Genomic DNA, 22,706 nt, shown 5'->3' on the forward strand with positions numbered 1-22,706 from the left:
CCTCGTTGAAAAACTAAACATTAAACCTGACTCCTTTTTTGTTTTTTCTAAAACATAGAAAAGCCTGAGTGTCATGTTAAAAGATACGTTTCCTCCAGCATAAAACTATTCCTGTACGGTATTTATTGTAGGACCAGAAGGGCTATTTGTTCAAATACTAGGAAAAGAAGAAAGCAGAGACCCATGCTGGCAGAGGAGGCATCACAGAAAAGGGTTATTTCTCTAGTGAGCCACATTCAAGTGTTTGAACCGGTCAAACATGGCAATGAACTTAACCAGCCCACATGTCAAAAATTAATGCCATAATTCCACGTGTCTTTTATTTCACTTGTTTTCAAGGGTGAAACCATAAGCTGGTTGCCAGTTGGAAGTGGGATCAAACCCCAAAGCCCTGCACCCACTGTGCCTGCCTGGAGGCCCAGAGTCCTGGGCCCACCCTGGCTCATTTTCTTGCAAACATATATTTACTATTTAACCATTGAGTGGACACCAAAATAGCCTAGGTATGGTACCCAAAGATGTTAGCATGTCATGTTGCAGATACTCAAACTGAAGGAAAAGATGATCTCACTTGCAAATAGTCTTCTCCGAGTTCCACGCAATGAGGCTAGGAGTCCCTACTCTGTGCCAAATATTCTACTCTACGTGTATCATTTTATTTTATCCCCACAGAAACCTTCGAAAGTAGGTGATGCGAGTCCTCTCCCTTTCGCCAGGAGAAAACGGAAGCTTGATGCTCTCGGGAGGACACAGCAGAGCTAGGATTTAGTGTCAGGTTGATCTAAATCAGAAGTACTGCCCCTAGCCATCTTCTCTCGTTAGCATCTACTTTTTATATTATATGTGAATGTCTTAAACACGGTTGTATACCCTAGGCTCCCACGTGTATGAATTATCTGTAATTCTGAATATGCCAGGCGGTTTCAACTCTGCTACCTTCTGCTGGAAGGGCATTCCAGATTGTGCATGCTCACACCTCCAGACACGTTTCCCAGTTTTCTCTCTTCCTCGCCAGTTACACGCTCTGCATTCTAGCCACATCTGACTGTTCTTTTCTGTGATCCGCGCATGATTCACCTTACTCCATCAGACCTTGGCTCGGATATATTGGTAATGGTATCCAACTTGCAAACTCAGGCAGACACAGAATTTTATTTTTCTCTAAGTGACTTAATTTCTATTTGGATCCCTCTTTCTAATGGCACTGAGGGAAGTTATACAATTCAAGTAGGGATGGCTACATGATTTGCAGGGTGCAGTGCAAAAATAAAAATGCAAGCCTCTCGTTCAAAAAAGAAGAACTTCAAGATGGTTAGAGCAGAGCATTAAACCGAGCGCTGGCCGTTTCTGAGTACAGAGTTCGGAGCGACTCGTAGGGCAAACACACACATGAGTCTTGCCCTACAAACCAGTTGTGGATGTCTTTCATCTCTGTGGTTATGTCTGAATTCTGGGAGGCTTGCGTAGCACACATTGGGAGTAAAAGTTATAATCCTCGGGGTCCGCTGTCTGTGCTGCTATTGGCCGAGAAAGCCGTCTGTCTGGCTCTTCATCATCAGTTCAAGTAGATTGCCTCATTCTCATCAATGAGACCCTTCGACCTTCTGCCACGGCCGCTCCAGTGCCCAAGGGAAGAGCACAGAGTCTGCCTCAGATCTAAGCACATCCACACTCTCAAAGTCCCAAATCTATCCAAGGGTATCACCCCCAATCAGGACTCGTTTTGGAAGGAAACGCAGGACCCCCTGTTGTAAGGAGCCACGACAGCTATGCATACCCACTCTCTCCACCCACTCCCCACTCCTGAGGCTGGGGCGTCCTTGCCTGTCCTGCAGATTTGTGTCGGATTCAAGTTTTTTCTATGCTCTGAATCCTTGACATTGCTCATCAAGGCCCAAGCTATCCAGCTACAAAAGCCAGGAAGGCATTCCCTTTTCTCACTCCATTCTGAAGTAAAGAATAACAGTAAAGTCCCAACAGAGAAGAAGTTCTGAAGTCGAGGTGGAAAGAGATGGTGAAAGTGAAATACTGGAAAGAAAAAAAATTGGTTGATGTTTTAAATATGTTATCCAGCCACATATATTAATTATGTCCCGGGATGGTCAAGAATATGTGTATGTGTGTGTGTGAACCCCTCTGGGGGATAGTAAACTCACCACCTCCTGAGACACCCTAGCCCTGTTTCAGAAACTGGTTTTATTACCTTAAATATCTCCTTCGATGTTTAAAAACATGAAGTCCACGCACGCACACACACACACAGAGCAGGGTGTGGTTTCTTCCCCTCTCTTTGTCTCTCTCTCTCTCTCCTGTCATCACTACTTTTTCTCTTGCTTAGCATGAAACTTACCAATCCTTCAACCCAACCCTTAAGTGATAATTTAGTATAATTTTAATACATTAATATTATATATAGCATATATATGCTAATGCATATTAATTATTACATACCAAAAACTATAGGTTATTATTACAATGGCCTACCACTGTAAGAGTAACTATAAGTTATAACCACTCTAAGTAACAACGAAAGCTCACAAATACTTAACGTATTTTTTTTTTCAACGTTTATTTATTTTTGGGACAGAGAGAGACAGAGCATGAACGGGGGAGGGGCAGAGAGAGAGGGAGACACAGAATTGGAAACAGGCTCCAGGCTCCGAGCCATCAGCCCAGAGCCCATCGCGGGGCTCCAACTCACGGACCGCGAGATCGTGACCTGGCTGAAGTCGGACGCTTAACCGACTGCGCCACCCAGGCGCCCCCTTAACGTATTATTTATTATATATGTCCATTATTCTAAAGATTTTATGTATGTCAATCTATTCTCATGAAGTAATTCATAGTAGTTATCATCAGGGCTTCTCATGATCATGTGGGAGAGCTGTACTGACTTGAAGAATGGCCACATCCACGGAGACTCTGTCCTAGGGCTGTTCAGAAGCCTATCCATCCTTGGTGGTTGTAACCGTCCTTCCTACCAAGGGGTTCTCTCCAACATTCGTAATGAAAATTTCGCTTTATGTGGTCTTTTTAATAACAATTTATCCAACACAGAGCTAAGGGATTAACTATGCTGAAAATATCTGCTCAATTATTTCAACAGGAGGTTCCCTATATTGGAGCAGGGTTGGGGGCTGGGAAAGGGAACAAGGGCAGCAGATGTCGGAGAGACACACGTGGGAAGAAACTAAAAAAGGAGTTGTGCCGGGCTGGCACCCTTCTGAAAATGGCCCCAGGAGACAAGAACCCCTAGGGCAGGAAAGCGCCTCTGGCCCCGGGGTCGCTCCCCCCCCCCCCCCAAGAGCAGCTTAATGGTGGCTGTGTTAATGCACCAAGGGAGCAGGGGCTTTGCTTCCTAATCTGCACTTTGCACTCAGCGGCAGGCGCACCGCAGGCATCCCTTCGTGAGGTAAACATGAAAATGAATTGCTCGCTACCAAGCTACCACGACGAGGTTGGTGCCCGATGTGCGGAGATGCATGTGGGGGAGGGGAGGGGAGAGTTAAAGCTCCCTTCGGGGGTGGCAGCGGAGAGCTGGATTTGTGTCCTCACAACACACTGGGAGCAGAATTCATGAGAAATGCCCCATGTTTGGAAGTTGCTACGGAGGCCCCCAAGCTTCCTCCTGAAGAAACGGATACTTAGAAATCTGTCAAGGCCAAGATGATGGGGTGTTTCGCTCATTCACTGATTTGAAAATGTTCACTGGGAGCGTCATAACAAGAACCTGCGATCTTTCCCGTTTCGCGGGAGTTTTATTTATTTAATTTTACTGGGGCTACTTAAAGGACCTTCAAACTGGAGCTGTAGGTGGCGGAATGTGACCGACCACACGTCCAGTTTCCTCAGGACTATCATGGTTTTTGTCTCTTGTTCTGGGGGGATTATTAAAAGCATCTCTGACACTCTTGACTAGAAGTCTGGTTAGGACAACGAGTAATGGCCCCTCCAGGGTGACGGGGATTAAACCATGTGCCAAGCATCATTCTGTCAAAGCGAGCCTGTGCTTGAATACTCAAAAGTCTGCTCAGGTAGCAAGGTGTGACCTAGAAATGCATCATCACCATCCCTTGCCTGGTTCTTTGTGTTCCCTTATTTTTTCTCCGACCCCTAATTCCCCTCCTGCTTTCGAATCGTGTTGATGGCCAGGCTTTGGTGTTCTGCTCAGCTTCTTCCCCCACCACCCAGATCGTCGCTGTTGTCGAAACAGATGTGCTCCACAGTCTAACTCCAGAGGCTTCTGAGCACCTTCCTGAGAAGGCTAACTGCTGTAAGGCCCACAGAGGTTCGGTGGATTAGATCGAGCCGCAAGTATATCTCTCACCCATGCGATGGTTCTACATGAGAGTTCCTGGCCCTGTGTTTCTTCCGGGAAATTACTTTCCAAATGGTGACTCCAAGACTCCTTTCATCTTATGGTTCTACTGTCCCTCAGGGCCAGAGAGGCCCATGCTAAGCCGCAAGATGAAAGAGAACAGAAGGCAGGTCTAGAAGTGGCATGTCGCACTTCTACCCGTATTCTATTGGCAAAAATGTAGGTAGATAACATGTTGCTGCTTTAGTTTTTTTGCACAAAGAGAAAAGGAAAGAGTTTGGTCTCACGTCTGCGAAAGTTGCCCCTTCTAGTCATCAAACACCCATTTCATTCCTTTTCTCACATGTTGGAAAACATCTCCTCCTGGTGAGACAGAACTCAAAGTCTCACTCATCCCTTCACTCACCGCAAAGTCCCAGTTTCTGAGGGATGAGCAGCCCTCCTTATCACTGTCCCTATGGTCCAGTGACACATGAACTATAAAGATAAATGGTCTATTATTACCCGATATACAAAGGAGAAGCAAGATAGGATAGTCACAGCAATCCATTTGGAAAAAGGAAGACTGGAAAAGGCAACAGACATTGGTCCATAGCAACTCATCAGGAAGGGTCTGCCTTCCAAATTATTGCCAGGGCAGTTCAGCAAATATTTTACCATTATGTAACATGGAATGCCAGCTTCTCAGTTTCTAATAGCTCATTCCTCTTTGCCCCGTGGTCTGGCTGCTGAGCCAATGCCACGTATTTTGGGTTATTGCTATGGGAACACCCATACCTATTCCTAGAGGAGTCAAAAAGAACTACCCACTGTTACAAACAACTGCAAACTTTCAATGCCTAAACAGTAGGAAGATTTGTTTTTAATTTATGGAACTTCCTTATCATCGATCGTCTTGATCAGGTGATTCTCCTGGGGTCTTTCTTTAAAAAGATGACTCCGGCTTCTAGGGTATTTCTTTGTTGACCTGCCATCCCTCGAGGATTTAGAATCATTTGTTTCCGGTATTGTGGGTGGGTGTTTTTAGGGAAAAGCCGGATTTGTAGGGGCAAGATCTGCACGTGGATCACATTACTTCCACCAACATCCCTTTGGCCAGAATTTATCTGAGTCACCTCACTTAACTGCAAGGGGAGCTGGTAAATATGGTTAAGCTGTACGCACAGGAGGAGAAGGAAACTGAGGGCACCACTTAGCATTTCACTGTCTCTCACCTCCTTTTTGGCACTGTAGTACATGCTTTGCAGTATTGAATGAGACCCCTTAAACATTCCTTCTGAGCAGTAAACTCAACGTGAAGCTTTGTCAACAAGTGTTGCGGAAGGACATTGCAGTTGACAGGGAGCTTCTCTTCCTGATCCGGTATGATGAGTTTTCTTTCTCTGCTCCTGTTCCAAAGTCCCTTGGTGTGGATGGTGACATCCAACAGTGGTGTGTCCCAGCTGCACACCTAGAGCATAAAGTCCCTCAACAACCTTGAAGCCCCAGTGTGAGACTGGTGACTACCCCCAGCATCCCCTCTGGTGTGGGCATCACACTCCAGGTCTTACCCTGGCAGAAAGACCCATCTCTCTCTGAGCACCTGCCCACCACCCCCAGGTCATCTGCACCCTGGAGTGTTGTTTCTTGCTTTTCTATGACTGTGGACCAGCTCCGATCTGGACAAGCCAGTAAACTTCACAATCCCGTTGACTGCAAGCACAGTTCTCTGAGGAGTTCTGAAAACGAGTCTTGGAGTTCCATAGTTATCCTCCCTTGGACACTGTCCTTCAGCCCTAGGGTGTCCATTAGATAGAATTGTCCTTACATTTTTGGAGTTGAGTTCTCTACCCTAATCTAATAATTCTTTATAATAAACTACTCCTGCTCAAATTGTTGCATGGTTTTTGCCTTCTGGTTGCACCTAGGCTATTACACACACTGGGTTTGGTGAGTATATAGCAGTTTCTGTCCTACTCTGAATCACACACACGAACTCCAGACTGGTTCTGTCACATTCTATAGCACAAGGCATATTTCATGGGGCAGAGAACTGAAACCCAGGTCTTCTGGTTCTAAATCACCATAAGGGATAGAAAATCACATGGGACGTGGCAAGTGAACTTTTCGGTAGAAAAAACATCAAGTATTATTTCTAAAAGAGAATGGTTCGTCACCAAAGGTATTTAGGATGATAGAACAATTTATGCAAATTAAACATAAAAGCACATTTTTATTGCCACCACCAGCATTAGCTGTCCTAAAATTAATGATTTTGCTTATTTCTCTGTGTCTTATTTTTGTTCTTGAGGTATAATTGAGATACCATAAAATTGACTCTTTTACAGTGTACAACTCAGTGGTTTTTCATACTTTCATAAAGCATTCTAATATCACAACTATCTTATCCCAGATCATTTTTATCACCCTAAAAAGAATCCCTCTGTCCATGAACAGTCATTTCCTTTTATCCCTTGCCCCCAACCCCTAGCAACCACTATTTTCCATTTGTATGGATTTATCCACTCTGGACGTTTCATATAAATGGAATCATATGATATGTGGCCTCTTGTGTCCAGCTTCTTTCAATTAGCTGAATACTTTAAGGTTCACCCATGATGTAGCGTGTTGCATGTGACTTTCAATGTGTGATTTTTATAATCATTGAAAACATAGTATATTCATCTCTGTCACCTGTGTTAATAAAACTAGGACAGCCATCTAGTTTTCACTTGTAAGGAAAAGGGAATAATTATGGGGGGGGGCAGTCAGAATCATATGTTTTCATGAAATTCTAAATGTGAGCAAAAAAGAAAGTGAAAAATACCTCCAATCCTGCTTTTTAAATTTTCTTTCATGGTGTACTGCTACTAATAATCAACACTTACATAACACTTCGGAATTTCAACACATTTTTATATTGAATGCCAAAGGTAACACCTACTGCAGGAATTATATACTGTGCTTTAATTCCAGGAGACTAGAAGAATTGTATAAATAGCACTACTATTTTTTTTTTAGTTGTTATTATCACACATCCTAAATATAAGTTAATAAAACCTCTAGTATTTCTGTAAAAATGCTGCTGTGAACAGAGATTGGCAAAAGCTACGCAGGAGTTTGTTTTTTGGTGTTTTTTTGTTTTGTTTTGTTTTTTGTTTTTTTTTTAAGAGAAGATATTAAAGTTAATTATGAGCAGTCTCTAAAACAGCAAAACAGCAGCATGATCTATTGTCACTTAAAGTTTTTCCATAATATAAGAAGGGAGATGAGATGTGATATAAAATGCCATCATCCCAATCATATTTATATTTAATGGTTTTTTCCAACCCTATCTTCCTAGGTGCTAAAAGCTATTCCCTAGCAGTAATAAAAGTCGAGTCTGTGTTTGGTTAGAATCTTTGCAACACTCCCCTGAGATATGGGGTAGGAATATTATTACAGCTGGAGAAAGAGATGATGGTAAGTTAAGTGACTCGTCCAAGGAGACACAATAAATCAGATGTAGACCTTGGGAATAAACCTTGACTTCCCCTTCAGACTTTACTCTGTGATACCATATGGCCTTTCTGAGACACTGGAAGTTTCCTCATTAACCCTGCAGTTAATTTTTCATGTTTTATAAGGCTTTTTCCAGATACATAAATATAATCTTCCTTAATACAATTTTTCAGGCAATGTAAATTAAAGAAATCCACTCCTAATAAAGACCAGAGAGAATCTACCTTATTCGCAAGAGATAGGAAACCCAGTAACTTAGAGTAATGACTTCCATCTGCCCCTAGTAACTCGTACAAGGTTATCACATGGCCTAGCTTATTACCCTGATTATTGGGGACTGATACATAAATATGTTGGGACTACTGGCTATACTTTTTCGATAATGGGAGCAGCATGTGGACTATAATGTGGACTCCAAAGATTTCTTCGTGAAGTGCAAGTCAGGAGAGGTGGTTCTTATTCCCAGTGTTAATGATGCCTTTTCCAAAAATTACATCTATCATGCCTCTGGGTAGTGAATTAGATGTGGCTAAACTAGATTTAGAGCGACAGCCAGTCTTCCCAAGATGCTTCACTAAACAAGGTATCTGCTCCTCAGAAACTTCTCAACTCTATTGGCCTCAACTGTGTTCTTGTGCATTTCAAAGAATAGATGCATCTCGTAAGCCCGATCCATAGTGACTCTATTACCCTTCCTGACAGGGATGTACCAATTGTGTTACATATAACAAATGTGCATATCGCTGCTCCATAAGAACATGGCCCAAGCCCCTTTCGTGGCAGTTAGTTCTCTGCAATTTCCTACCTTAGCAACAAAGGTGGAGAAGCCAGCTTTTCACTTCCAGATGGGAGTCTTTTTCATAGGTCCTAAGCCCAGAGAAGAAGCCAAGATTTAATTGACATTATAATGCTATCTGCAAAGATACTCCCAGCCACAATGAAAACAACCTTTTACATCACTAAAACAGAATGAATAACACCTCAGTATGAAGCAAATATATTTAGGAAACTTCTAGGAAATCCTAAGGATGTTACTAAAAGGGCTTTTCCAAGAATAAAGGAAGATTCTGTCCTGAGTGTAAATTCCAGCCTCAAAGGCATCAAGAAATAAAAACGCACGGATCAAGTTTCAGGAGGTCCTATTATATTCATATATACTGAATGTATGGAGCACAGTGTCCTATTGTTGCAGCCAAAGAAATAGAAACAAGAGGAGATTTTAGACATATAGTTATGCATGTATATATATGTATATATATTATGTATATTATATGTGTATTATATATATTATACACACACATAGAGAGAGAGAGAGAGAGAGAGAGAGAGAAAGATGCTAATTTTAAGAGTGCAGGTAATGAATGGCACATGAATGGCTCAGTGGGTTGAGCATCCAACTTCAGCTCAGGTCATGATCTCATGGTTTGTGGGTTCGAGCCCCACACTGGGCTCTGTGCTGACAGCTCAAAGCCTGGAGCTGTTTCAGATTCTGTCTCCCTCTCTCTGCCCCTCCCCAACTCGTGCTCTGTCTCTCTGTCTCTGTCTCTCTGTCTCTCTGTCTCTCTCCCTCTCTCAAAAATAAGTAAACATTAAAAAAAAAAAAGAGTGCAGGTAATGAAGGCAGAGCATAGTCAGTGGATTCATTACTGTGTCTCCAGTGCAAACATTTGAGCTACGGCGTCTAGACCAGCAGAGCGTAAGGTCGTGAAGACAGGAAGCACAACTTTTGCTAGTGAATCACTAAGAGTAATAGTGAGTTGTGGCACTGCCATTTCCACCTTTGATTCCTGGACCATGAATACTAGCTTTGAGCGAAACAGCCCCATATATTGGCATTGATCTAAAGCACATACAGCTTCCTGTAGAACATTATCCTAGGCTTGCAAGTTATTACCTTGTAGCTTGTGCTTTCAATGGGTCTTTAAAAGACCATTCCATTGTTCTATCAAGCTAGCTGCTCCAAAATAATGGGATATATGATAAGGCCAGTGAATTCCTGAGCCTGGGCCTACTGCCACACTCTTTTGCTTTGAACTGACTTCCTCGATCAGAAGCAATTCTGCGTAGAATACCACTAGGGCAGATAAGGCATTCTGTAAATCCATGGATGGTAGTTTTGGCAGAGGCATTACATACAAGGAAGGCAAATCCATCTCCAGACAAAGTGTCTATTCTAGGGAACTCATACGTACCGTATACACACATTCATTCTCCATCCTAGGGAAAATAAGCTGACCTGCACGGTGAAATCATATGGCCCACTGAGGGCAGAGAGGGAGCTATTACTATATGATGGGCAGCATAGACTGTGGAAACTTTGAATGAGCAGATTCTCTTTGATCTAGAGTAGGAACATATTTCTGTAACTTACACAGCTGAGAAGATTACATTACAGAAGAATTATTATTTTGTATCTGGAAACTATACTTTACTACCTTAAAATTAATTGCGGAATGAAACAGAAATTTCCCAGTGCTTAAGAAAGACCAAAGTCTGAAAAATGTCTTAATAAAAATAAGGATTCATGCCCAGGCCTATTTTTAATTTTGGTGTATACTCGGACCAATTGCTTTTATTGAAATGATTATGTAACATTTTAATCTTCATATGAAAATAAAAATAAGAGCCATTTTGTGTGTTTGTTTCCCCTCTTTGGGTGAGGATCAAACAGGAAAATATATTTATTTAAATCACTTACCTCAGAACACAGACCATACAAACTGCTTAAGAAATTGTAACTAAAATAGATACTCACCTGATTTTACACCAGTCCTATAAAGCAGTGTATAACCAGTCCCCTTTTATGGATGAAGAGACTGAGGCTAAAAGAATTCAAATGCCTGATTGAAAGTCACAGAACCTGACCTTGAAGAGATGCGCCACCGTTCACATCCAGGTTTGCTTCCTTACAAATAACTTTTGGGGCGCCTGGGTGGTTCAGTCTATGAAGCGTCTGACTCTTGATTTCAGCTCAGGTCATGATCTCGTGGTCGTGGGATCAGCCTGGAGCTCCATGCTGGACTTGGAGCTTGCTTGGGATTCTCTCTCTCTTCCTCTCTCTCTCCCTCTGCCCCTCCCCTGCTCACATGCATTTGCACTCTCTCTGTCAAAAGAAATTAATTAATTACAAAAAAAAAACAAATAGTGCTTACCATGGATTGAGTTTGTGTCTATGCATGGTTTCAAAATAAATAAACCCTCATTGTAGGAAATTTTATTTTTTTATTTATTATTTTTTTAGTGTTTATTTATTTATTTTGAGAGGGAGAGCGTGCAAGTGCAGGAAGGGCAGAGAGAGAGAGGGTGAGAAATGATTCCAAGCAGGCTCCACACTGTCAGCACAGAGCCCAATGCAGCATGTGGAAACCCCCGCAGGGCTCAAACTCATGAACGGTGAGATCATGACCTGAGCTGAGATCAAGAGTCAGATGCTTAACCAACTGAACCACCCAGGCACCCCTCATTGTGGAAAATCTTAAAAACACACAAAGAACAAAATAATTATTACTGATTGCCCTTATATTTCTTATACATAAATTACATATAAATTTAGATGGTACTGTTAATAATAGTGAAAATAATAGCTAAAATTTATTGAGTCCTTTTATGAACCAGAGCTTTTTTTAGGTATTTCACATAGATTAATCCACTTTGGCCTTGCCAAGTACTGTGGAAGGTAATTTTCTTATCTCTATTTACCAATGAGAAACTTGAGGCCTAGAGAAATTAACCAGCTTTCTCAGGGTCACTAGCCTCAGTGCTGGGGGTGACTCATACTTGGGCTAGTTTACCATAAAAGCTAGTACCCTGAATCACTAGTCTGGGAGCTCTAGTAGACATATTTCCTTACATTGGAATCATACTCTGCATACTTATTTATTATAAATTAGTGACTTTCATTAAAACAAATAATATATAAAATTATAATAATGTTAATATCTATTCATGTCATTAAATATGTTTCTACATGATGATGTTTATTGGCGACATAGTATTACAACTTAAAAAGTGTGCCATTATTTATTCAATCAATCCTATATTGTTAGATGCTTACCTGTTGTTGTAACGCTTTGAGTGGTAAAACACTCAAAGAATACCTTTGTATAAACATTGTTGTGTACGTGACTGGATGTTTTATGGGGAAAGTTCCTGGAGTAGAATTTCTGGATAAATTTTCAAGGGTTTTGTTACACATTTCCAGCCTGTATTTCAATAAGATGATATGGATCGTGTCTCCCACTGGCAGTGAAGGAGAATGCTCTGAATCCAGGTCTTCTGATTCTTACTTACTGAGGTCAAGCCTGACTCTGTGATAATTTCTGCTTAATCCTGCCACTCGGTGACAGAGGACAGTCTGAGTCCAACCTCCTAGAGCATTCTGTGTGATGTCCTTTTAGTGCAAGTCTTACCCCCATTTGAAGCACATCATCACCCGGGAAAGCGTAGTGAACTGGAATTTGGAAAGACTTCCTTGGGAAGTATTTTTCTTGCTCTTGACTTTGCACATCCGAAGTACTTCAGGACCTTGGGAAAAACTCTCAAGACACGGCACCATCTAGATGCCAAAATGTATTTATCTTTATGTCCGGTGTTCAAGCAGTTCACATAATGGTACTCAAGGGTCTTAGTTTCCTCCAGCATGGCAGTCTCTAAGGCCAGACCTTGAGGAGTTAAAGGAGACCAGGGTGCAGGGACAGCTGGAGATAATTACTTACAATCAAAGGACACACAGAAAAGCAGCAGGAACAGCAGGGTGAGGTGTTCTGCCTGGCTGGATTATAGGAGTCATCTGGACAGAGGCAACTGGGCTTAAATACTAGGAAGGGAATTTTGCACTGTTTGATCTTATTTTAAGACCTAAGAAAGAGATTGGGATTGGTTTGAACCTGGTTTAAAAAGCCCAAAGGTAGACATTCCTGCCATAAACAGCTTGAACTCTCTTGTCCTGTAAATGGGGATAGAGGATCGATGTGTTAGGGCCAAGGAGGTTTTGTGTATTAAACACAAGATCAAGTTTTACTTCTAAAATTCTGAAGGATAATTTTGTACTCCTGTTTTCCAACATGAGTAATTAGTCTAAAATCCTGGACATCTGACTTTGTTCTTTGTATTGTATTTTCTAAGATCTCTACATAAAACATCCCGGCTTTCTACTTTTTTCGTCGATTCACTTTTCCTGCAGTCCTAAATTATATTTCAGCAACTGCCATTTTCCCTCATAGGGCCAAGATTCATGAGGCAAATAAATATTTCTTCAGTGAGAGAGTGTATTGTGGCCAGCACTATTTTAAGGAGATATCAGATCTCTGAAGTCTTTAAATTGGATTTTCTTCTGAGATACATATTTTTTTTTCCATTTAATAACATGAATAAAATGGATTCACTGCATTATATTCAGTACCTAAACCTTGACTCTTGGAGAAACCTTTCCTTGATGAACTCCAATCTGAAACTATGAGCGCTCTTCTTTTGATTTATCTATAATGTTAAGGAATAAGCTCTAAACTTTACAACACTGGGTACTTTATCAGGTAACCACAGAATTAAGCATACCAAGCAACTTGAAAGAAAGCATGCTTACTTCAAAGCTGCTGGCATTAGATGTTATGAGATAAAATGGGAAAACGCCTCATGTGCACATGCCTGGGCTGGACTTACACAGACGGTATAAATGACAGCCTTTTCATTTATGACACTGCATGTGTGGGGGGCAGAGTTGCATGGTGAATGTCCTAAAACTTTTCAACACAAAAGCACTGTCAGAACTGAAGATGTGTCTCCCTTCCTTAGAGTTTGCCAGTGGATCCCAGTTGTTTGCAGGATGAAGTTCAAATGTCTCAGAATCTATAACCGCAATTCATGGTGTATTTCAAGTTGACCTCTGCTGCCTCTTCTTCTTTTCCTTCATTTTGTCCTGTATGACCATGCCCCATCTAGCCCTTACAAGTGTCATCATCATTCTTACCCTTGAACTTTTGATCCTGCTATATCTTCAAATTCAAATACCCTATCCTGGGACGCCTGGGCAGCTTAGTTGGTTAAGCATCTGACTCTTGATTTCAGCTCAGGTTATGATTTCAGAGTTTGCGAGATCAACCCCTGCATTTGGGCTTCTTGCTGACAGCGTGGAGCCTGCTTGGGATTCTCTCTTTCCCTCCCTCCCTCTCTCTGCCCCTTCCCCGCTTGCGTGCACATGTGCTCCCTCTCTAAATAAATGAATACATGTACTAAAGAAAAAAAAAAAAAAAACAAATGCACTATCCTAATTGTACAACCTGGAAATTTTCTACTCAGTCTGAACAGTGTACCTGAGAAATCTTTCCCTCCCCAGCCCACACTCTTAACCTTTTTATCGCCTCTTACCAAAGAAAAATCCATGCCTTACTTCCATTTACTCTGAAGACTGAATCATTCTTTTATTGGTGTATCCATAGTAGCATGGACATCATTCTATAATTCATTTGTCCAGTTACTCTGGCATTAACTCACTTATGCATTTGTTTTTTTTTAAGTTGCTTAATATTTTCTGCATATGATGGCCAGTCATTGCTCTAAATTCTGGATATTAAGCAGTGAACCAGACAGACTGATGATCTCAGGGCTTATGATCTAGCTACCACCTTCAACTTCTTTACATAATGTTATAATTAGCCACTTGCCTGTCTGCTGTCCTTGGAGGTGGTTCACCTTCTTAATAATCTTTGAATCCATGAGGCTTAGTAGTGTGGTCCATATTTATGAACACAATAATATATCTAAATTGATGCTCACTGCGTTTTAAGTAACTCTTGCATGCTTTATACGAAATTTTCCATGGAATACTCACAACAGCCCTGTGAGTTGAACACTTATGTGGCCAGAAAAGGTGAGAAACCTGTCCAAGGTCACACAACCTGTCCAAGGTCACACAGTCATTAAGTAGCAAAATCAGAAATTGAATGAACCCAAAGTATGTCTGACTCCCAGAATAAAGTGAATAAATGGATGAGTAAATGAATGAATGAATGAATGAACGCAATGTCACAGAAAGAAGACAGTTCTTTGCTCAGTGTCCCAGGTAAGGTGGACAATTAGTTGTTGGCCTAATGACAAACAATACAAGAAGTGAAGGTCTCCATTCTTAATATGGAAGAGGGAGCAACAGGTTTCACGTGTTTGAAGAATTTGAAGCTTATGCTAAATAATCTGTTTTTACGTACTCCATCACCGAAGCTGGATCTCTTTGAACTAGTTAAAAATAGTTGGTTAAATTAATTCACTCATTTTTTTTTTACTTCTTCATAAAAAATTATTTTGGACTGTCTTTAAAAAGAGAACAAATCCAAACAAAATAAATAAATATACCCCAGTTCTTCTCACCCTGGAACACTCTAGAATCACCCATATAAGAAGCTAAGTCATTTCGCATTCGTGGACACAATTCAGTGTCTGTCCTTACTGTATTTATTGAGGATCAACATTGAAACCATCCATCCCCAGGTCTCTTGGTGAGGCAACCTCAAGATATTCTGAGCCTCTGAAATTTCCCCCAGACGCCCACCCCCTGGAGTACGTTTCCTTACATACAGCATAGTTTTCACATCAGATCCTAATAAACACACTCTTTAAAGTTGATAAAAAATCTTTTTAGCCTTTTCTCTGTAATGCTGTTACAGACATTTAAAACTTAAAAAAAAATTATTTATTTTTGAGACAGAGACAGTGCATAAGCATGAGAAGTGGAGAGGCAAAGAGACAGGGAGACACAGAGTCTGAAGCAGGCTCCAAGCTCTGAGCCATCAGCACAAAGCCCGACATGGGGCTCAAACCCACAAACTGGGGGATCATGACCTGAGCTGAAGTCAGACACTTAACCAGCTGAGCCACTCAGGCACCCCTGTTACAGACATTTAAATAGCAACTGTTTATGTCTATGGATAAGATTTGAAGTGTCACTAGCCAGGAGTGGAAAGGCACTGAGCACACAGCATGCAAACGAAAAGAACTGTTCTGACAGGGGTGCGTGTTTCCTGATACATTTCTGAATTCTCACCAGAAAAAGGAAGCCTTTCACTGTGTATCATTACTCTTGGAGTTACTATCCTTTGTTAGACAAAACTACTCACAATAATATGAAGAATTTATTTCCCTCATTTTGTTTTTAGAAGTGGCCACAGGAGCACCTGAGCGGCTCAGTTGGTTAAGCTTCTGACTCTCGATTTCGGCTCAGGTCATGACCTCATGGTTCATGAGTTGGAGCCCTACGTCAGGGCTGTCAGTGCAGAGCCTGCTTGGGACTCTCTTTCTCCCTCTCTCTCTGCCCCTCCCCCACTCGCATGCTCCTGCACTTGCACTCTCAGGCCCTAAACAAACAAACAGACAAACAAATAAGTAAAAGTGGCCACAGAAAAGTTCTACTCACTTCCTTGACATAGTTCATTGATTACTGGCAGAATATAAAATTCATTTTCATCGGTTGATATTTTCATTTTTTGCATTTAACTCTTTTACACTATTTGTTGGGTATAATAGTCCTCAAGTTCTTTTTATGAAAACTAATTTTTACATGGGTTGAGGGGCCCCCTGCTTTGCCCTTGGCTTTATGTTTCTCTGTGGTGAGGAGGCATCATTGATGTAATATTCCAGACCTCTCTCCACCCTCTCATTTACTTCTTCTGCAGGATGAAGAAACTTCTCTGGCTGGGGGGTCTGGAACAACTAGGCATCTGTAGCTTTGCCCTTCCTTTTTTCCTTCTCCTTAAGATGTGACTGTCTGAAGATAGTAAGGCCTTGGTCTGTGTGAATGTGAAGAGCTTCCCATGGAGTTTGAAGTTCCCAATATATCCAACCAGACACAGTGACCCTGGACTCAGAAGTTGGACACAGGGGTGTCAGTTGGGGCCTCTCCAAACCTCAGTATTAGTTTGGAAACACTAACAGATTATGCCTTGTGAGGCAGAAAAGTTTCTCAAAATTTCGTCTGAGAAAGAGCTCTGAACAAAATGTGAACGGTTGTAACTTCAGACCCTAGTTCTAAAATTCAATGACAATACGTTTTTCACATTACAAACTCCCTTTCGGCTTCTTTCTTTGTGAACTTTGTATTGGAACATCTGCCACCGCCTCATCTAAACAAAAATGTGAAGGTAAACACGCAAGCCCTCGAGTTCTTAGGTGTTACATAACTAACTTTGAGATAACATTACTATTAGTATTCCAGATCCCAAGTAAGAGAGGACGACTTGGTCTGAACATAAAATTTACTTTACTTACACTTGACTTCTGAGAATAAAGAGTTTTACATCTGATTTTGTTTTTCTCTAATCTGGCAATGTGAGGAATGATTAAAGCAAGAGTTTACATGTGGCAAAGTAGGGTAATGATTTGTGATATGTTCCCAGTCAAACATTCTTTCTTCCTCTCTTTTTTTCCCAAGAGAAATAAATTGTCAGACTTTGAGAAGGTGGGGTTCTAATAAAATTCTTCCTGCATTTCATCTGTTGCTGCTTCTGGTAAAACACACCACACACACACACACACACACACACACACACTTAGCAGAGGCTAGGATTTCTGGAGATTACTTTCAGAGTTCCTGTCTCACCCAAAGCACACATTCGAAAATTCTTCTGGAAAGGTTATCAGAGGCAGTAAAGGATGTGGACACATCACTATGTAGGAGTAATGGGGCATAAAACCAAATATTTATTCTACCCACTGAGCACCAGCTATAACTATAGTTTAGGAAAGAATTCCTCTGTACCTGTCTCTAATGGTGAATGTACCTTCCAGATTTGTCAAATATGCCTGGTTTGAAGATTAGTTCCCAGCAGGAGATTCCTCAAACTGAAGAGTACTTTGAAAAAGGTTTATTTGATCCTCATCTCATCTTTACTTAAGTATGGTTAGAAAGTATGGTAATGTATTTTAAGTAGAGGCTTCATTCATTTTAATGAGATAAAATGCCTATGGTGGTCTTCTAATGTTGGACAGATATTTATTTACAGCTCTATGGCCTTTCTGTTTGAAAAAAGAATACTTTACAGTAAGATCTAATCAGTTCCTACAAAGAAGTTACTTGTTGTAATGTTACTGCCATAGTAGGTATTAATTCTTTCAGTTTTATTTCTGGATGACCCAGTTAAGACCTGGGTCCCTTTACTTCTATAGATTATTATTTTCTTTACTGCTTAAGGGTTGGCAATATATGATATTTTTTATTCTTTTATTTCTTTTGCATGGTATCTTTTAAAAATTCAATCTTCTAAATCCATCTACTTTTTATGAGGTATAATCGCAAGGAACTGGTTAAAAATTACGCCCCAGAAGAAAATTATTTAGTCATTAAATCACATTCAAAGTATATTTAAAATATGAAAAAAAAATAAGTGGCATAGAATGTGAAAAAAACAATTTATGCTGGTCCACATGACTTCATTAATAAACATGTGTGTATTATATATGTATAAATAAAACTAGGAAGAAAGACCCAAAATGATAAAAATTATTGCCTGATAGAGCACATGTGATTTTCCTTTTAAATGTCTTAATATTCTATTTTTGCCATTTGAAACCTGTTGGATAAATATTATACTGGTAATAAAAAATGTAAGTTTTTATTCTAAAGAAAGTTTTTGGGTGGTTATAAGTCAGCTTTCTGTCCCAGTTCTTACAAACTATATTCATTTTCTCTCATTGTGTTTGCTTTAGCCATGCAGCCACATAAAATGACATCAATAGAGCCTTAGGATATTATTTTAAGCATTACAATTTTTATTTGAGTGTGTACCACACAATACCTTTCCACCAACTGTTTACTTAAGGCACTTTACAATAAAAATAACAAAATGGTAAAATAAAAACAGAATTGGAAAAGACAACACAAGTCTGCCAATCATAAAAGCCAAAATAATTGCTGTGTTTCTCTCAAATTTGTCTCTAAGGTTTTCTTCTGTTTGTAAGAAGAAGCATGTTTTTGAAGGAAATATACTTTTCATAGCACTTATATTGAATGAAATATCACAGATGGGAATCTAACCTTCTGGGTTAGATGGGTTTGATAATCACTGTTTTATTCAATTGTTATCAACAATATGTACGATTCGCTATTGCATTTAGCAAGAATTTACTTTTGTTTAAAGAAAAGGACAAAGTATTAAAATGAATCTTAACAAAGGCAAGTTTTTTTGTTGGCTAACCTGATGAGATGTCACATATAACTTTCTGGTTTTCTAACTTGATCCAAGGATGGAATCTGGAAGAATGAAAAGCACATCATTTACAAAATGTCAGCTAAGTCCAGCTTTTGACTGTATTTTTATGCTAGAGGGCTAATATTCTGTATTTGTTGACTAAGGGAAGATTGATAAATGGCAGAGTTATAAGATAAAACATTCTGAACTTCCTCACTCACAAATGAGGAAAACATAGTACAAAGTTGCATAGTGTGCTAAGAAACAACACCTCATCTATCCGTCCATCCATTTTTTTATTTAACAAATGTATCTATTAAGATGACTTCATCTGAAGAAAACATAATATACACATAAAAGTGGCTTAAAAGATGGTGTTTAATGTTTTATATAACAAGAATTCTGATAGTAGGGAAGCTCCTGGTTGGTTAATTCAGTAACCATAGTTTCATCAAGAGCCTTTTTTTTTTTTTTAATCTTGCTATGCCTTCCTCAGCCACTTACTTTTCCTCCTGGGTGACCCCTTGCTCCATGAGCGCATGGTTTCAAGATGCTGCCATAGTGCCAGGAATCACATCCTCAGACAATCACATCAAGACCCAGAAAAATGGCAGTTTCCCCTTGTACATTCTTTGTCAGGAAGGAAAACTTTCACCTAAAGTCCCTGGAGGACTTCTCATGCTTGGAAGTAATCACATACCCATTTTTAAATTAATTGTCAATGGGATGGGGGATAATATTGCCACGATTGTCTTTGACTAATTAAAATTCACCTCTGGGGTGTGGGAAGAAACTCCTTCCTCAAATAGCTCACAAAAGGTAAAGTGAACAAAATTGGGATTCTGCTAGTGATAAAGAACATGATAGTTGCTAGAAAGATTAAACATTAAACATTGAAAGATTAAAGCCAGCCACAAAACAACTTTTCAGGCCTCTACCCTAACCAGCTATCCACGAGACATAGGGAATAAGGGAAGGAGAGAATGGGCTCAGGTCACCTTTGACAGAAGATACAGTCTAGTGGGGAGAGGAGGTAACTGAATATGTCATTATCAAGAAAGCATAATAATTATTTTTGGATGAAGAAAGTAAATAAGCAAGCTCCAGTATTGTATGCATGTACATATGGAGTGCTTGAGTTTGTCACTTTAAAACAATGACTTCTTTAAGTCCATTAGAAGCCACTTTAAATATATAAAACAACTGTTTAAAGAAAACTTGAAAACTGTATTTGCAGTTGACCCAGTTGACCCTGTGTGGGTCCACTTATACCCAGATTTTGTTAAAGGACAATACTGTAAATGCATTTACTCTTCCTTATGTTTTTCTTAATAACATTTTCTTTTCTCTAGCTTAGTTTGTTGTAAGAATACAATATATAACACATACAACATTTAAATATGTCTTAATTGACTACTTATCTTGTCGGCAAGGCATCCAGTCAACAGTAGGCTGTTAGTAGTTAGGCTTGGGGGAAGTCAAAAGTCATATGCAGATTCACGATTCCAGGGGTGTTGGTGCCCCTAACCCTCCTGTTGTTAAAGAGTCAACTGGACTTGTATTTTCTTCCATTATTCTGATTTAAATTTTACACTTACACTTAATACTCAAATGTACAAAAAATTTGTATGGCAGGCTAAAGTGTGTGGTAGGGATGGCCACATCCTAATCCTTGGAACCTGAGCATGTGTTACTATAAGTGGTAAAATGGACTTTGCAAAAGTGATTAAGTTAAGGATTTTGCAGTTGAGACATCAGCCTGGATTATCTGAATGGACCCAATGTATGGACCCTTATAAGAGGAAGACAGGAGGATCAGTCAGCAGTAGAGGACATGGGGACAGAGCCAACAGGAAAGAGTAGTGTGAGGACCACAAACTAAGGGATGTGAGTGGCCCCTAGAAGGTGGAAAAGGTAAGGAAAAGGATTCTTCCCTAGAGACGCCAGAAAGGAGTGCAGTCCTGTCAGACCTTGTTGTAGCCCACTTGAGACCTATGTCAGACTTCTGACATCCAGAAGTATAAGAGAATAAATCTGTATTATTTTAAGTCACTAAGTTTGTGGTAACTTGTTACAGCAGCAACAGGAAACTGATACAACATGCTACCATCTTTTATCCTTTTTTATTACCATCTTTCATAAATATCAGCTTTTGCAAGTTTCTCTAGCTGATTCGATGTTTGTGATACATAACGTATATATATAGTTTATAAGTAGTTGTGATATATATACTATATATATAATATATATCTAAGCATTATTTTAAATTATTTAAATTTTCTTAAAAAGTTGAATATTGGGAAAAATGTTCATAGTTACGCCTCAGCAATCTTTATTTCAGTGTTACATCTCTTGCATCAAACTCCCAAAGTTTAATACACTAGGGACAGTTATGGGTAAAGACTAAGACTAAGACTTCCTTAAAGAAAAAAGTTAAATGAAGAGGAATAAGTGAAATGCCCACTTCTATTTGCAAGAGTTGGAATAAAAATAACTTATAAGGTACTGTGTTTAACAATGAACAGTGAACCCCCTTCCTTACAACGGTCTTGTGAAATAGAGAAAGCAGTAGTTCAATTTTATATAGGCAAGGATTACGTCATAAACAATTTCATTCTTGCTTGTACTGAGTACTCAGATGGGCCAAACATCATGATGAGGAAATTACCATAATAACGCTAATAATGACAATAATGGTGATTTATTTATTTTTCATTTATTGAGCACTTACTCTGTACAGGTACAGTTCAAGATATTATTCATACATCAACTCATTAATTTGTACAACAAACCTATATGACAGAGCAGACACAGATCTCGCCCTGAAAGAGAGCAAACTTGATTTTGTTTAAAGTTTATTCATTATTGAGAGACAGAGAGAGACAAAGCATGAGCATAAGAGGGGACAAAGCATGAGAAAGGAGGAGACACAGAATCTGAAGCAGGCTCCAGGCTCTGAGCTGTTAGCACAGAGCCTGACACAGGGCTCGAGCCCACAAATCACGAGATCATGACCTGAGCCGAAGTTAGACGCTTAACCTACTGAGCCACCCAGCTGCCCCCACAATCGATTATTAAGGAAGAAGGGGTAGACATATCATCAGATACTTTTTATTGCCTAACAAGTACCATGACATAATTAAAATCACAAATTAAGAACCCCAGGGAAGATGCAGGTAATTCAGTCTGGGTGCAGATAAAGAAGGTTTTCTGGATTAGTGATTCCTGAGTGCAATCTTGAAAGTAAAATCTGTCAATAACAACAAAACACAAGCAGTAAAGGCTTATTTCTTAACTATGCCCCAGGGCAAGTAGATTGGTTGTCTTTTCATAGTGATTCAGGGATTATGACTGCTTCCAAACTGCAACTCTACATCTTTTGAGTTCTCTTGTGTGGCTGGGAGAAAGAGCTGGAGAATGAGATGAGATGTAGGTGCCTTGAACTTACCTGCCTTGACTTATAAGTGGTATATCTCACCTCCACTACAGATTACTGATCAAAATGAGTCACGTACCTCAACTCAGGTGCAAGGGTGAAGGAGGATATTGAGCATTTGGTGAACATCACTCTTGGCCACAGTTAGACAAAGAGTATTGAAAAAGAAAGGCTTAACAAAAGTATAGAAGTGAGAAACAACATCATTGGGCCACGTGCATTTTGGTGTTCTGGTATATGATATGAAAATGTGTGGATGGTAAGAACATGAATAAATAGTCATAGAATGACTATTCATAGT

General features: G+C 40.0%; 1 protein-coding gene across 2 annotated transcripts in view; it reads right to left on the reverse strand.

The window, feature by feature from the left end:
* The window catches only part of PEX2 (peroxisomal biogenesis factor 2), a 119,175-nt gene that overhangs the window by 1,990 nt on the left and 94,479 nt on the right, over positions 1-22,706 (reverse strand). Inside the window, exon 4 of one of the 2 annotated variants that reach the window (XR_006592331.1) lies at positions 18,945-19,031. The exons of the other annotated variant lie outside the window; for it this stretch is intronic. The gene's annotated coding sequence lies outside the window, so the exon portion shown is untranslated. Of the gene's footprint in view, positions 1-18,944; positions 19,032-22,706 lie in introns of those variants that run through there. 2 annotated transcript variants of the gene reach the window in all.

The sequence above is a fragment of the Felis catus genome, chromosome F2 (assembly GCF_018350175.1).
Source record: "Felis catus isolate Fca126 chromosome F2, F.catus_Fca126_mat1.0, whole genome shotgun sequence".
Taxonomy (NCBI): Eukaryota; Metazoa; Chordata; class Mammalia; order Carnivora; family Felidae; genus Felis; species Felis catus.